Below are 13301 nucleotides of genomic sequence, written 5' to 3' on the forward strand. Positions count from 1 at the left end.
AAAGTGATGAAAAGGAAATACCTACAACCAAGATTACTCTAACAGAAACTATCTCATTAAGATTTGACAGAGAAATCAAAAGCTTTAAGCAAAACCTAAGAGAATTCAGCACCACAAACCAGCTTTACAACAAATGATAAAGGAAATTCTCTAGGTGAGAAACACAAGAAAAGAAAAAAGAAGACCTACAAAAACAAACCCAAAACAATGAACAAAATGGTAATAGGAACATACATATTGATAATTAGCTTAAATGTAAGTGAATTAATGTTACAACCAAAAGATACAAATTGGCTGAATAGATAAAAAGAAAAGACCCATATACATGCTATCTACAAGAGACTCACTTCAGACCTAGGGACATATACAGACTGAAAGTGAGGGGATGGAAAAAAAAAATATTCCAAGCAAATGGAAATCAAAAGAAAGCTGGAGTAGCAGTACTCATATTAGACAAAATAGAGTTCAAAATGAAGATTATTACAAGACACAAGGAAGGACGCTACACAAAAATCAAGGAATCAGTTCAAAAAGGAGATATAACAATTGTAAACATTTTTTGCCCCCACATAGGAGCACCTCAATACATAAGCGGAGAAGGCAATGGCACCCCACTCCAGTACTCTTGCCTGGAAAATCCCATGGGTGGAGGAGCCTGGTGGGCTGCAGACCCATGGGGTCGCTAGGAGTCAGACATGACTGAGCGACTTCACTTTCACTTTTCCCTTTCATGCACTGGAGAAGGAAATGGCAACCCACTCCAGTATTCTTGCCTGGAGAATCCCAGGGATGGGGGAGCCTGGTGGGCTGCCGTCCATGGGGTCGCACAGAGTCGGACACAACTGCAGCGACTTAGCAGCAGCAGCAGCAGCAGCAGCAGCAATACATAAGGCAAATGATAACAGCCATAAAAGCAGAAATCAACAGTAACACAATAAAAGTGAGGGACTTTAACATTCCACTTATTCCTGTGGATAATTCATCCAGACAGAAAATTAATAAGAAAACACAAGTCTTAAATGACACATTAGACTAGATGGGCTTAATTGATATTTATAGGACATTCCATCCAAAAGCAGTAGAATACACCTTCATCTCAAGTACACACGGAACATTCTCCAGACTAGATCACATCTTAGGTCACAAATCAAGCCTCAGTAAATTTAAGAAAACTGAAATTGTATTAAGCATCTTTTTTGATGACACTGCAGTTAGAAATCAATTACAAGAAAAAAAACTGAAAAGACACAAATACACGAAGGCTAAACAACATGCTACTCAATAACCAAGTGATCACTGAAGAAATCAAAGAGAAAATAAAAAAAAAAAGTAGAAACAAATGACAACAAAAACACAATGACCCAAAAATCTATGGCATGCAGCAAAAACAGTTCTAAGAAGAAAGTTAGCACTACAATCTCACCTCAAGAAACAAGAAAAACCTCTAATAAACAATCTAATCTTATACCTAAAGCAACTAGAGAAAGAAGAAAAAAACCCAAAGTTAGTAGGAGGAAAAAAAATACATTTGAATCGGTTCTACTGAGATGGATGAAACTGGAGCCCATTATACAGAGTGAAGTAAGCCATAAAGAAAAACAACAATACAGTATACTAATGCATATATATGGAATTTGAAAGATGGTAACGATAACCCTATATGCGAGACAGAATAAGAGACACAGATGCATGGAACAATTTTATGGACTCTGAGGGAGAAGGTGAGGGTGGGACGTTCTGGGAGAATAGCATTGAAACATGTATATTATCATATGTGAAACAGAACACCATTCCATGTTCGATGCATGAGACAAGGGCTCGGGGCCGGGGCAATGGGATGGCCCGGAGGGGTGGGATGGGGAGGGAGGTGGGTGGGGGGTCCAGGAAGGGGAACACGTGTAAACCCATGGCTGATTCATGTCAATGTATGGCAAAAACTACTACAATATTGTAAAGTAATTAGCCCCCAACTAAAATAAATAAATTTATAAAAAAAATAAAAAAAAAAAAAAAAAAAGAAATCATGAAGATCAGAGCAGAAATAAATGAAATAGAAACAAAACGAAAGTAAAGATTAACGAAACAAAAAGCTGGCTGTTCGAGAAGAGAAACGCACTTGATAAAACTCTAACCAGACACATCCAAAAAAAGGGGAGAGGACTTAAATCAATAAAATCAGAAAGAAAAAAGAAGTGACAACTGACACCACAGAAATAGAAAGGATCACAAGAGACTACTACAAGTAAACATATGCCAGTAAATGGAAAGCCTGAAGAATGGACAAATTGCTAGAAAAGTACAACCTTCCAATACTGAACCAAGAAGAAATAGAAAACATGAACAGACCAATCATAAGTAATGAAATTGAAACTATGATTAAAAATCTTCCAACAAACAAAAGTCCAGGAACAGATGCCTTCACAGGCAAATTCTATCAAACATTTAGAGAAGAGTTAACACCCATCCTTCTCAAACTCTTCCAAAAAATTGCAGAGGGTGCAACACTCTGAGGCTCATTCCATGAGGTCACCATCCCCCAGCACAAAAACCAGACTAAGATACCACACACAAAAAATTACAGGCCCATATCACCGATAAACATAGACACAAAAATCCTCAGCAAAATACTAGCAAACAGAATCCAACAACATATTAAAGGATCATACACCATGATCAAGTGATATTTATCACAGGGATGCAAGGATTCTTCAGTATATGTAAATCATCAATGTGATACATTATATTAACAAATTGAAGAATAAAAATTATATGATACTCTCAATAGATGCAGAAAAAGCTTTTGACAAAATTCAACACCCATTTATGATAAAAACTCTCCAGAAAGTGGGCATAGAGGGAACCTACTTCAACATAATAAAGATCATATATGACAAACCCACAACAAACATCATTCTTAACAGTGAAAAACTGAAAGCACTTCCTCTAAGATTGGGAGCAAGACAAAGGTTCCCATTCTCACCATTATCATTCAACATAGTTTTGGAAGTCCTCGCCATGGCAATCAGAGAAGAAAAAGAAATAAAAGTAATGCAAATTGGAAAAGAAAAATAAAACTGTCATTGTTTGTAGATGACATGATACAATACACAGAAAATCCTAAATATGCCACCAGAAAACTAGTAGAGATAATCAGAGAATTTAGTAGAGTTCCAGGATACAAATACACAGAAATCTCTTGCATTTCTATACACTAACAACAAAATGTCAGAAAGAAAAATTAAGAAAACAATCCCATTTACCATTGCAACAAAAATAAAATATGTAGTATAAACCTACTTAAGGAGATAAATGACCTGTACTCAGAAAACTATAAGATACTGATGAAATAAATCAAAGATGACACAAACAGAAGGAGAGATATACCATGTCCTTGGATTGAAAGAATCAATGTCATGAAAATGACTATACTACCCAAAGAGTCTACAGATTCAGTGAAATCCCTATCAAATTACCAATGGCATTTTTCACAGAATTAGAACAAAACAATTAACACTTTTTTTATGGAAACACGAAAGACTCCAAATAGTAAAAACAATCTTGAGAAAGAAAAACGGAGCTGGAGGAATCAGGATCCCTGACTTCAGACTATACTACAAATCTACAGGCATCAAGACAGTGTGGTATTAGCACAAAAACAGAAACATAGATCAATGGGACAGGATGGAAAGCTCAGATATAAACCCATGTGCCGATGGTAACCTAATCTATGACACAAGAGGCAAGAATATACAATGGAGAAAAGACAGTCTCTTCAATAAGTGGTGCTGGGATAACTGGACAGCTACATGTAAAAGAATGAAATCAGAACATTCCCTAATATCACACAAAAGTAAACTCAAAATGGATTAAAGACCTAAATGTAAGGTTGGATAATTAAACTCTTAGAGAGAAACATAGGCAGAACACTTTTCAACATAAATCACAGTACGATCTCTTTTGATACACCTTCTAGAGTAATGAAACTAAAACCAAAAATAAACAAATGGGGCCTAATTAAACTGAAAAGTTTTTGTAGGTAAAGGAAACCATAAACAAAACAAAAAGACAACCCTCAGAATGGGAGAAAATATTTGCAAATGAAGCAACTGGCAATGAACTAATCTCCAAAATATACAAACAACTCCTGCAGCTCAATAAAACAAGACAGAAAACAACACCATCAAAAAATTGGCAGAAGAACTAGTAGACATTTCTCCATGGAAGACATATGGATGGCCAATAAACACATGAAATGCTCAACATCACTAATTATTAGAGAAATGCAAATCAAAACTACAATAAGGTATCACCTCACACCAGACAGAATGGTTATCATCAAAAAATCTACAGACAATAAATGCTGGAGAGCGTGTGGAGAAAAGGGATGGGAATGTAAGTTAATAGAACCACTATGGAGAACAGTATGAAGGTTCCTCAAAAAACTAAAAATAGAACTACCATATGACCGAGCAACCTCATTCCTGGGCACACACCCAGATACAAACACAATTCAGACAGATCCATGCACCCCAATGTTTGTCGCACTGTTACTTATGATAGCCAGGACATGGAAGCAACCTAAACGTCCATCAACAGAGGAACGGATAAAGAAGATGTGGTACACACATCCAGTGAAAATTACTCAGCCAGAAATCAGAATGAAGTTGTGTCATTGACAGAGACATGGATGGACCTAGAGGCTGTCATATAGAGTGAAGTGTTAGAAAGAGAAAAAGAAATATTGTATGTTAATGCATATATGTGCAATCTAGGGAAATGGTACATATGAACCTATCTGTAAAGCAGAAGGAGAGAGAAAGAGATAGGGAACAATCATATTGACACCAAGTGAGGGGAAAAGGAGGGTGGGCTGAATTGGGAGATTGGGATTGATATATATACACTACTATGTATAAAATAGGTAAGTAATGAGAAACTACTGCATAGCACAGAGAACTCGACTCGGTGCTCTGTGGTGATCTAAATGGGAAGGAAATCCAAAAATGAGGGTATATATGTATACATATGGCTGATTCACTGCTGTACAGCAGAAACTAACACAGCAATGTAAAGCAATATACTCCAGTTAAAAAAAAGTAATCTGTGCCATATGGTTTTCTGCTTTCCCAAATTAAAAAAAAAAATCTAAAATCTTCTTCAATCATGGGGATATGGGATGACGAAGAAAACAGGAAAAGCCAAGTTATTTCCTTCTTTGTTAAGCATAAAGCATTCCGGGTACAGAGCGCTGCACGGGAGGATCTGACAGGACAAACACCTCCCCTGGAGAGCGGTGGGGTGTTTCCTGGGAGCGGGGAAGGGAGGAGCAGTTGGGAGCACATGAGCATTTGTCAGAGCCTTTATGCCCAAACGATAAGCGCAGAGAAAGCGATTCTTTAAAGAACCACACCTGCAGAGGTGTGACTAAAACACCAAGGACCTCCAGGTGATGGCGTGAACTAAATATCAGAAGCTGAGTAGAAGAAGCAAAGCTAGATTTGCAGGTTATTGGCTGGACTAATTAAGGGAGGATGATAGAAAAAGCAAAGGCTATTACTGAAGCATCAAACATTCACAACAAAAGCTTTACAGGGAAGCATGTAGAACTAAGTAGAACTCCATCATCCTAATGAGGTGAATGGAGAGACACAGACCACACTGTGCTACTCACCACTGTTTTCTCCATGACCTCCTACCCCCTCTCAGGAAGTACTGGCTAAGGAAGAACCCGCCCCCATGTTCTTGCCTCTTTGGAAAACTTGTGTTAGAATCACTTTCCAAATCTTGTGGCTATAATAAATCTAGAGAAAGAAAGACAAAGAAAACAAACTCGAGCTTAAAACATATACACATGTATATGTATACACACATATCTACATACTGAGATATATATATATATATATATATAATTTTTAGCTTAGGCACTTCATAAGAGCAAAGACAAACAAAACAGCCTTCTCAAGTCACAGGAAAAAGTACAGGAAAGAATATTGCAAGCCAGGGGCAGTCTTGAAGTACAGTATCTTACTCTGTGATGTAGGTACTGCTGCTGCTGCTGCTGCTGCTAAGTCGCTTCAGTCGTGTCCGACTCTGTGTGACCCTGTAGACAGCGGCCCACCAGGCTCCCCCGTCCCTGGGATTCTCCAGGCAAGAACACTGGAGTGGGTTGCCATTTCCTTCTCCAATGCATGAAAGTGAAAAGTGAAAAGTGAAAGTGAAGTCGCTCAGTCATGTCCGACTCTTAGCGACCCCATGGACTGCAGCCTACCAGGCTCCTCCATCCATGGGATTTTCCAGGCAAGAGTACTGGACTGGGGTGCCATTGCCTTCTCTGGATGTAGGTACTACATGCTTTAAAATAAAACCATTTCCAGAATGAAATGGCAGAAAGGCAAAAGATCAGTTAGATAGCAACAATAAAACAGACGCTTTTTTGGGGCTTACGATATACTCAGATGATTTAATGCAGGGTCCATTTTATCACTACAGAATCCTTCTGGGAGGCTAACTGGTCCCATCTCAACAAAAAAGGCAAGGGTGGGACTTGTTCAGGGTCCTCCAGCTGGGAGGGCTGGAAGGACGCCGACGTGAACCCAGGGCTACCTGCCTCTGAGGCCATGCTGTTGAATAGACCATGTCACATTCCTTAGAGATACCAGGAAGGTATCCTGTTGATGCTCTGAGGAGTATCTACTTATCACAGGCAGCAAGTAAGGCCAGGCCAAGTGCTCTCTGGGCAAGCTGTGGAGGACTCCGAACGCGACCAACCATGTAGTTGCAGAGAAAGCTAGGGACAGGCCCCGTGTTCCAGAGCAGCAGTCTCAGTAGGCCATCATTATCATGCCATGTAGAAAGAGTATTTTAAAAGGGATGTGTGTGTGTATGTACACGTGCATGAAAATCGTGTATCCCTGCTTTTATAAAGACATTATTTGTGTCTGGGGAATCTATCAGTAATTAGGATAGAAAATAATACTTAACACTGGAAAAACTTTGCTTGCTTTTCCTAGTGACTATCTTGGCCCCATTTGAAAAAACAACTGTGCATGCAGGAACACAAGATTTGGATTCACTCTCCAAAGCTGAGAAATAATTACTGAATGAAGTAGTGCTGGAACAGAGAAGGGCAGGTGGAAGGAATGATGGATGCTTCAGGCCACGGCCAGGGACGGAAGGCACGGAGCGTGAGTCACCCTGCAGCCCTTATCTGTCAGCTCAAGGAGAAAGGAACTGGGGAACTGGCCTGATGGGCACCATAAAAGGCGAGGCAGGAGGAGGACGAGGATGCACTGAAAGATGCCCTTTTAGGAGAAACACAAATCCCGCGAGAGCTGCCTAAGAAATTATCCTGGTCTTCCACTTCCAAGACAGGGCAAAAGAAAAAGCCCTTGTGGTTGTGAGCAAGCATAACTGTAGAAACATCCAAAACCAAAGCCTTGTTACTTTCTAAAGCAGATCGGTTTGGACAAAAGAGTCACACACTTCAGTGGAGAAATAAAGTTCATGAAAATCATGCAGTTTAAAGACATATGTTCCAACGAATATGTTACAGTGAAGAGTAAGGACAAAAAGAAGCAGTGAAGTTTAAAACAACTCCCCTTAAATACAGTAACTTCGTAGGACATCTTGGAACATTCACTTCAAGTCTCCTCAGGTATTCAGCACATATGCGTACAAGGCCTGCCACCTGCTGACAAGGTTTGGTACTGCTAGCTTGGAAAGTGAGGAGGCAGTGGATTTTGTCAGAGGATCATTTACTCAATTTTGTAGCAAATGCTAAATATTAATTACTAATAACATTAGTCAGGTCTCAACAAAGATCAGATCTTGGTCCTCATATCTGTATATTTCCTGTTTTACAATATAAGACAGAACACCCACTTCTGGGCAGGAAGAAATTCTTTTCAGTCTGGCTTATTTCATAAATATCACGTTTGTGGGAGTCACCCATCACATTAAGTATAGGAGTAGTCTGATCATTTTCTTTCTATGTACAGATCACAATCTTATCTACTCTACTGCTGATGAACATCTGAATTGTTCCTAATTCTCGGCTATTACAAATCGTACAGCTTTGGACATTCTTGGCTATGTCTTTTGGTGAACATATGTCTGCATTCCTGTTGGGTGTGTGTTTGGAAGTGATACTGCTGGGTCATAGAGTATTAAGTATGGACAGAGTAACATATACTACCATATGTAAAACAGATAGCCAGTGGGAATTTGCTGTATGACTCAGGGAACTCAAACTGTGCTTGGTAACAACCTACAGGGGTGGGATGGGGTTGGAGGCTCAAGAGGGAGGGAACATATGTATACCTATGGTTGATTCCTGTTGATGTACGGCAGAAACCAACAGAATACTGCAAAGCAATTCTCCTTCAATTAAAAATAAATAATTAAAAAAACTTAGTAATAAAGCTGAAGTTTTCTAAAGTAGCTGTACCAAATATACTCTAAACAAGCCCATACGGGAAAACACGTGACAGCACTATACACCTGCCATCTCGGTGTCATGGGTCTTTTAAAATTTTAGCAATGTTAGTGGAAATGCAGTAGTATCCTGTGAATTTAATTTTTATTTCCCTGGTGACTAATGAGGGGAATGTCATGTAATATGTTTAATAGCTCTGTGGGTATTCTTTTTTTTTTTTTTTTTTTTTTTTTATAAATTTATTTATTTTAGTTGGGGGCCAATCACTTCACAACATTGCAATAGTTTTTGCCATACATTGACATGAATCAGCCATGGGTTTACATGTGTTCCCCCTCCTGGGTATTCTTTTTTGTGAAAAGTCTATTGTCCAGGAGTTCCCTGGCAGTCCAGTTGTTAGAACTAGGCACTTTCACTGCCGTAGTTCAATACCTGGACAGGGAACTAAGATCTCACAAGCTGCATGGTGCAGTAAAAAAAAAAAAAGAAGTCTCTTGCCCGCATTTCTATTCAGTTATTTGTCTTTGTTTTATTGACATATAGGAGTTCTGTACAGATTCTAGTTATGAGCCCTTTGTCAGTTATATGTATCACCAATAACTTCTTCCTCTTTGTTCTTGTCTGTGGAATGAAATATACACTGATTTAAGTACAGACCAATAGAGCATCAAGCAGAAGGGAAGAGGGACTTCCCTGGTGGCTCAGATGGTAAAGAATCCACCTGCAATGCAGGAGACCTGGGTTTGACCCTTAGGTTGGGAAGATCCCCTGGAGGAGGGCATGGCAACTGACTCCAGTATTCTGGCCTGGAGAACCCAGGGAAAGTGGTTCCTTGTGTGCAACAGTCCATGGGATTGCAAAGAGTTGGATACGACTGAGCGACTAAGCACACACAGAAGGGAAGAGAGAATTAACATACTTAAGTTCCTTACTTAAGAACTTAAGAATGTTCAAACAACCACACAATTGCACTCATCTCACATGCTAGCAAAGTAATGCTCAAAATTTTCCAAGCTAGGCTTCAACAGTATGTGAACCGAGAACTTCCAGATGTTCAAGCAGGATTTAGAAAAGGCAGAGGAACCAGAGATCAAATTACCAACATCCACTGGATCATAGAAAAAGCAAGAGAATTCCAGAAAAACATTTACTTCTCCTTCATTGGCTACACTAAAGCCTTTGACTGTGTGGATCACAACAAACTGTGGAAAATTCTTCAAGAGATGGGAATACAAGACCAACTTACCTGCCTCCTGAGAAATCTGTATGCTGGTCAAGAAGCAACAGTTAGAACTGGACATGGAACAACAAACTAGATCCAAATTGGGAAAGAAGTACATCAAGGCTGTATATTGTCACCTGCTTATTCAACTTATATGCAGAATACATCATGGGAAATGCCTGGCTGGATGAAGCACAAGCTAGAATCAAGATTGCCAGGAGAGCTGGGGCAATGGGATGACGCAGAGGGATGGGATGGGGAGGGAAGTGGGAGGGGGGTTCAGGATGGGGAACACATGTAAACCCATGGCTGATTCATGTCAATGTATGGCAAAAACCACTACAATACTGTAAAGTAATTAGCTCCCAACTAAAATAAATAAATTTATTAAAAAAAAAAAGATTGCCAGGAGAAATATCAGTAACCTCAGATACACAGGTGACACCACCTTTATGGCAGAAAGCGAAGAGAAACTAAAAAGCCTCTTGATGAAAGTGAAAGAGAAGAGTGAAAAAGCTGGCTTAAAACTCAACATTTAAAAAACGAAGATCATGGCATCCAGTCCCATCACCCACATGAATGGGTCCCATACCATTCATGGCAAATAGATGGGGAAACAATGGAAAACAGTGACAGACTTTATTTTCTTGGGCTCCAAAATCACTGCAGATGGTGACTGCAGCCACGAAATTAAAACAAGCTTGCTTCTTGGAAGAAAAACTATGACCAACCTAGAAAGAATATTAAAAAGCAGAAACATTACTTTACCGACAAAGGTTTGTATAGTCAAAGCTATGATTTTTCCAATAGTCAGGTATGGATGTGAGAGTTGGACTATAAACAAAGCTGAGGGCCAAACAATTGATGCTTTTTAACTGTGGTGTTGGAGAAGACTCTCGAGAGTCCCTCGGACTGCAAGGAGATCCAATCAGTCAATCCTAAAGGAAATCAGTCCTGAATATTCATTGGAAGGACTGATGATGAAGCTGAAGCTCCAATACTTTGGCCACCTGATGTGATCGGAGCCAACTCATTGGAAAAGACCCTGATGCTGGAAAAGACTGAAGGCAGGAGGAGAAGGGGACGATGGAGGATGAGAATGGTTGGATGGTATCACCTACTCGATGGACATGAGTTTGAGCAAGCTCCGGGAGTTGGTGATGGACAGGGAGGCCTGGAGTGATGTAGCCCATGGGGTCACAAAGAGTTGGACACAACTGAGCGACTGAACTCAACTGAAATTCCTTATATTATCTAGAAAATATTTAATTGACTAACTATATTAGAGTATAATATATCAGGGATACAAGCAAAAAATTCTATGGTAATCACTAGAAGAAAAAAATAACATAATGTATATAACTCACCAGTTAATAGATAGGGGAGTGGAATGACAAAAATATTTGACTAAAGAAGGCAAGAAAGGAGAAAGAAAGGAACATAAAACTGGTAGGCAAAAGGAAATTAAAAAACTCAAATATATCAATAATTAAACAAAAAATATGAAGACTGAAATATGAGATAGAAAAAGATAATATAGGAAAATTGATACCAAGAAAGCTAGAGTATCAATTTTAATATCAGCCAAAATAGATAGGGAACAAAGAAGAGCAATATATACTGACAAATAGAATAATAGATTAAGAAGATAGGCTGTTTAACTCTCCTCCCATCCAACGGAATATATTAGAGTATATAAATCAATGACTGGCAGAGCCATGGGAAGCTATAGATGAATCAATAATTACAGTTCAAAATTTAAGCACACTTACCTTAAGAACTAATGTATCAAATTGGCAAAAGATAAAAAAAATATAAATTTGAGTAACAGAATTAATAAAGCTACCATAATATGGAGTTATTAGAACCTTAAACACAACGAGTAAAGAATACAGCTTCCCTTTGTAGTACACACTTGGAACATTCACAAAAACTGACTATGGACTAGGTCACAAAGAAGCTTCAGTAAATTTCAGAGAGTGGTCCTATACAAATATGTTTCTGGCCACAATGTAGTACAATTAGAAATCAGTAACATCAGAATATTTTTGGAAAAAAACCCATTTATCTGTAAACTAGAACACACATCATTTGAATAATCCTTGGATTAAAGACTAATTATAGAATAAGTTATGAACTTACTAAGACTTGATGTAAGAGAGACACTGCTCCATGTTAAAACATGTGGGATAGGTTAAAGTAAGACTCACAGAGACATTTTGGAGAATATCTTTGATATTTTGGTGGGAAAGACTTTCTAAATAAACCCCCAAAGTATAAATCAGGAGGTTAAAAATTAATGGATTTGACTCTGGAAAACTCAAGTTTCACATCATAAAGAACATCGCAGACAAAACTACTAAATGAGCAATAGATACAAGAAAATGTTTGTAGTACTACCAATCTATAATACACGAGAAAATCTCAGTTGTCCATAAAAAAGTACATGAAGTCCCAAAAGAAAAACCAGAAAGAATGCTAACAGGCTGTTCATAGGAGGGGAACCCAAATGGCTAAACTGTACATGAAGAGGTACTCAAACTCACTAATAAGAGATACGTAAGTAGAATTAACAAGTGCTGGTAAAGAATCTGCCTACAATGTGGGAGACCTGGGTTCGATTCCTGGGTTGGGAAGATCCCCTAGAGAAGGGAAAGGCTACCCACTACAGTATTCTGGCCTGGAGAATTCCATGGACTGTATAGTCCATGGGGTTGCAAAGAGTTGGACATGACTGAGCAACTTTCACTTTTCACTTTTCAATGCATCAAGGTGACAAAGGTTAGAAAGAGCAACTATGCCCAGGACTGTCAGGGATGTGAGAAAATAGGAATCCGTGTGACCCACAAGTGGGAGTGCAGATGCGTGTAGCAACTGGCTAGTGTGGTGGCCCTGATGTACGAGTGTACCCTGTGTGCACGCAATCCTATCCCTGGAGCACAAGCCTCAGAAAAGTCTCCCTGAGACTCCTGAGTGGAGCTGCACCAGGATATTCATGGCAGCACCACTGTGGGAGCCGGGGACGCGCTGAGTACCGCTGCTAGGAGGACGGACAAGCACAGGAGGGCAGGTGCATTCTGTGGAGCACGACAGAGCGGGCAGCAGCCCTGAACAGGCAGCAACCGGGTAAAAGCCAAGTGCATAAAAGCAAGAAACAGGGTGAAACACACGTGGCAAATTAATACAAACCTAAAATGTGTAAACACAGAAAACAATACTATTATTCAGAGACACAAATTTAAAGACATAGGTCATCGTTTAGAAAGGTGCTTATGAGGGACTTCCCTGGTGGTCCAGTGGTTAATATGTCACCTCCCAATGTAGGGGGTGAGGGTTCGATCCCTAGTAGGGGACCTAAAATCCCACATGCCTTGAGATCAAAACACTAAAACATAAAACAGAAAGCAATATTGTAACAAATTCAATAAAGACTTTAAAAATGGGCCACATCAAAAAAATGTTAAAAAAAACGGGTATTTAAGATATGTATGAGACAGAATGAGAATAAGGATCAGAGATGGAAGGAAAAAACTCGGTTTAAAAAAGGATACCAAAGTTTGCGTGGACTGATGAATTCTCTGTATTTCATATCTAAAAACACTCCCAAATAAATTAACAAGAGTAGGCTTGTGATCACAAAAATGT

The 13301-nt window shown here is 39.2% G+C and overlaps 1 protein-coding gene across 48 annotated transcripts in view; it reads right to left on the reverse strand.

Moving 5' to 3' along the window:
• Positions 1–13301, reverse strand: part of TTC23 (tetratricopeptide repeat domain 23) — a 140294-nt gene that overhangs the window by 68097 nt on the left and 58896 nt on the right. The gene's annotated exons all lie outside the window — the stretch shown is intronic.

This window comes from Giraffa tippelskirchi, chromosome 12, assembly GCF_054371585.1.
Source record: "Giraffa tippelskirchi isolate mGirTip1 chromosome 12, T2T-mGirTip1v1.2.pri, whole genome shotgun sequence".
Classification (NCBI taxonomy): Eukaryota; Metazoa; Chordata; class Mammalia; order Artiodactyla; family Giraffidae; genus Giraffa; species Giraffa tippelskirchi.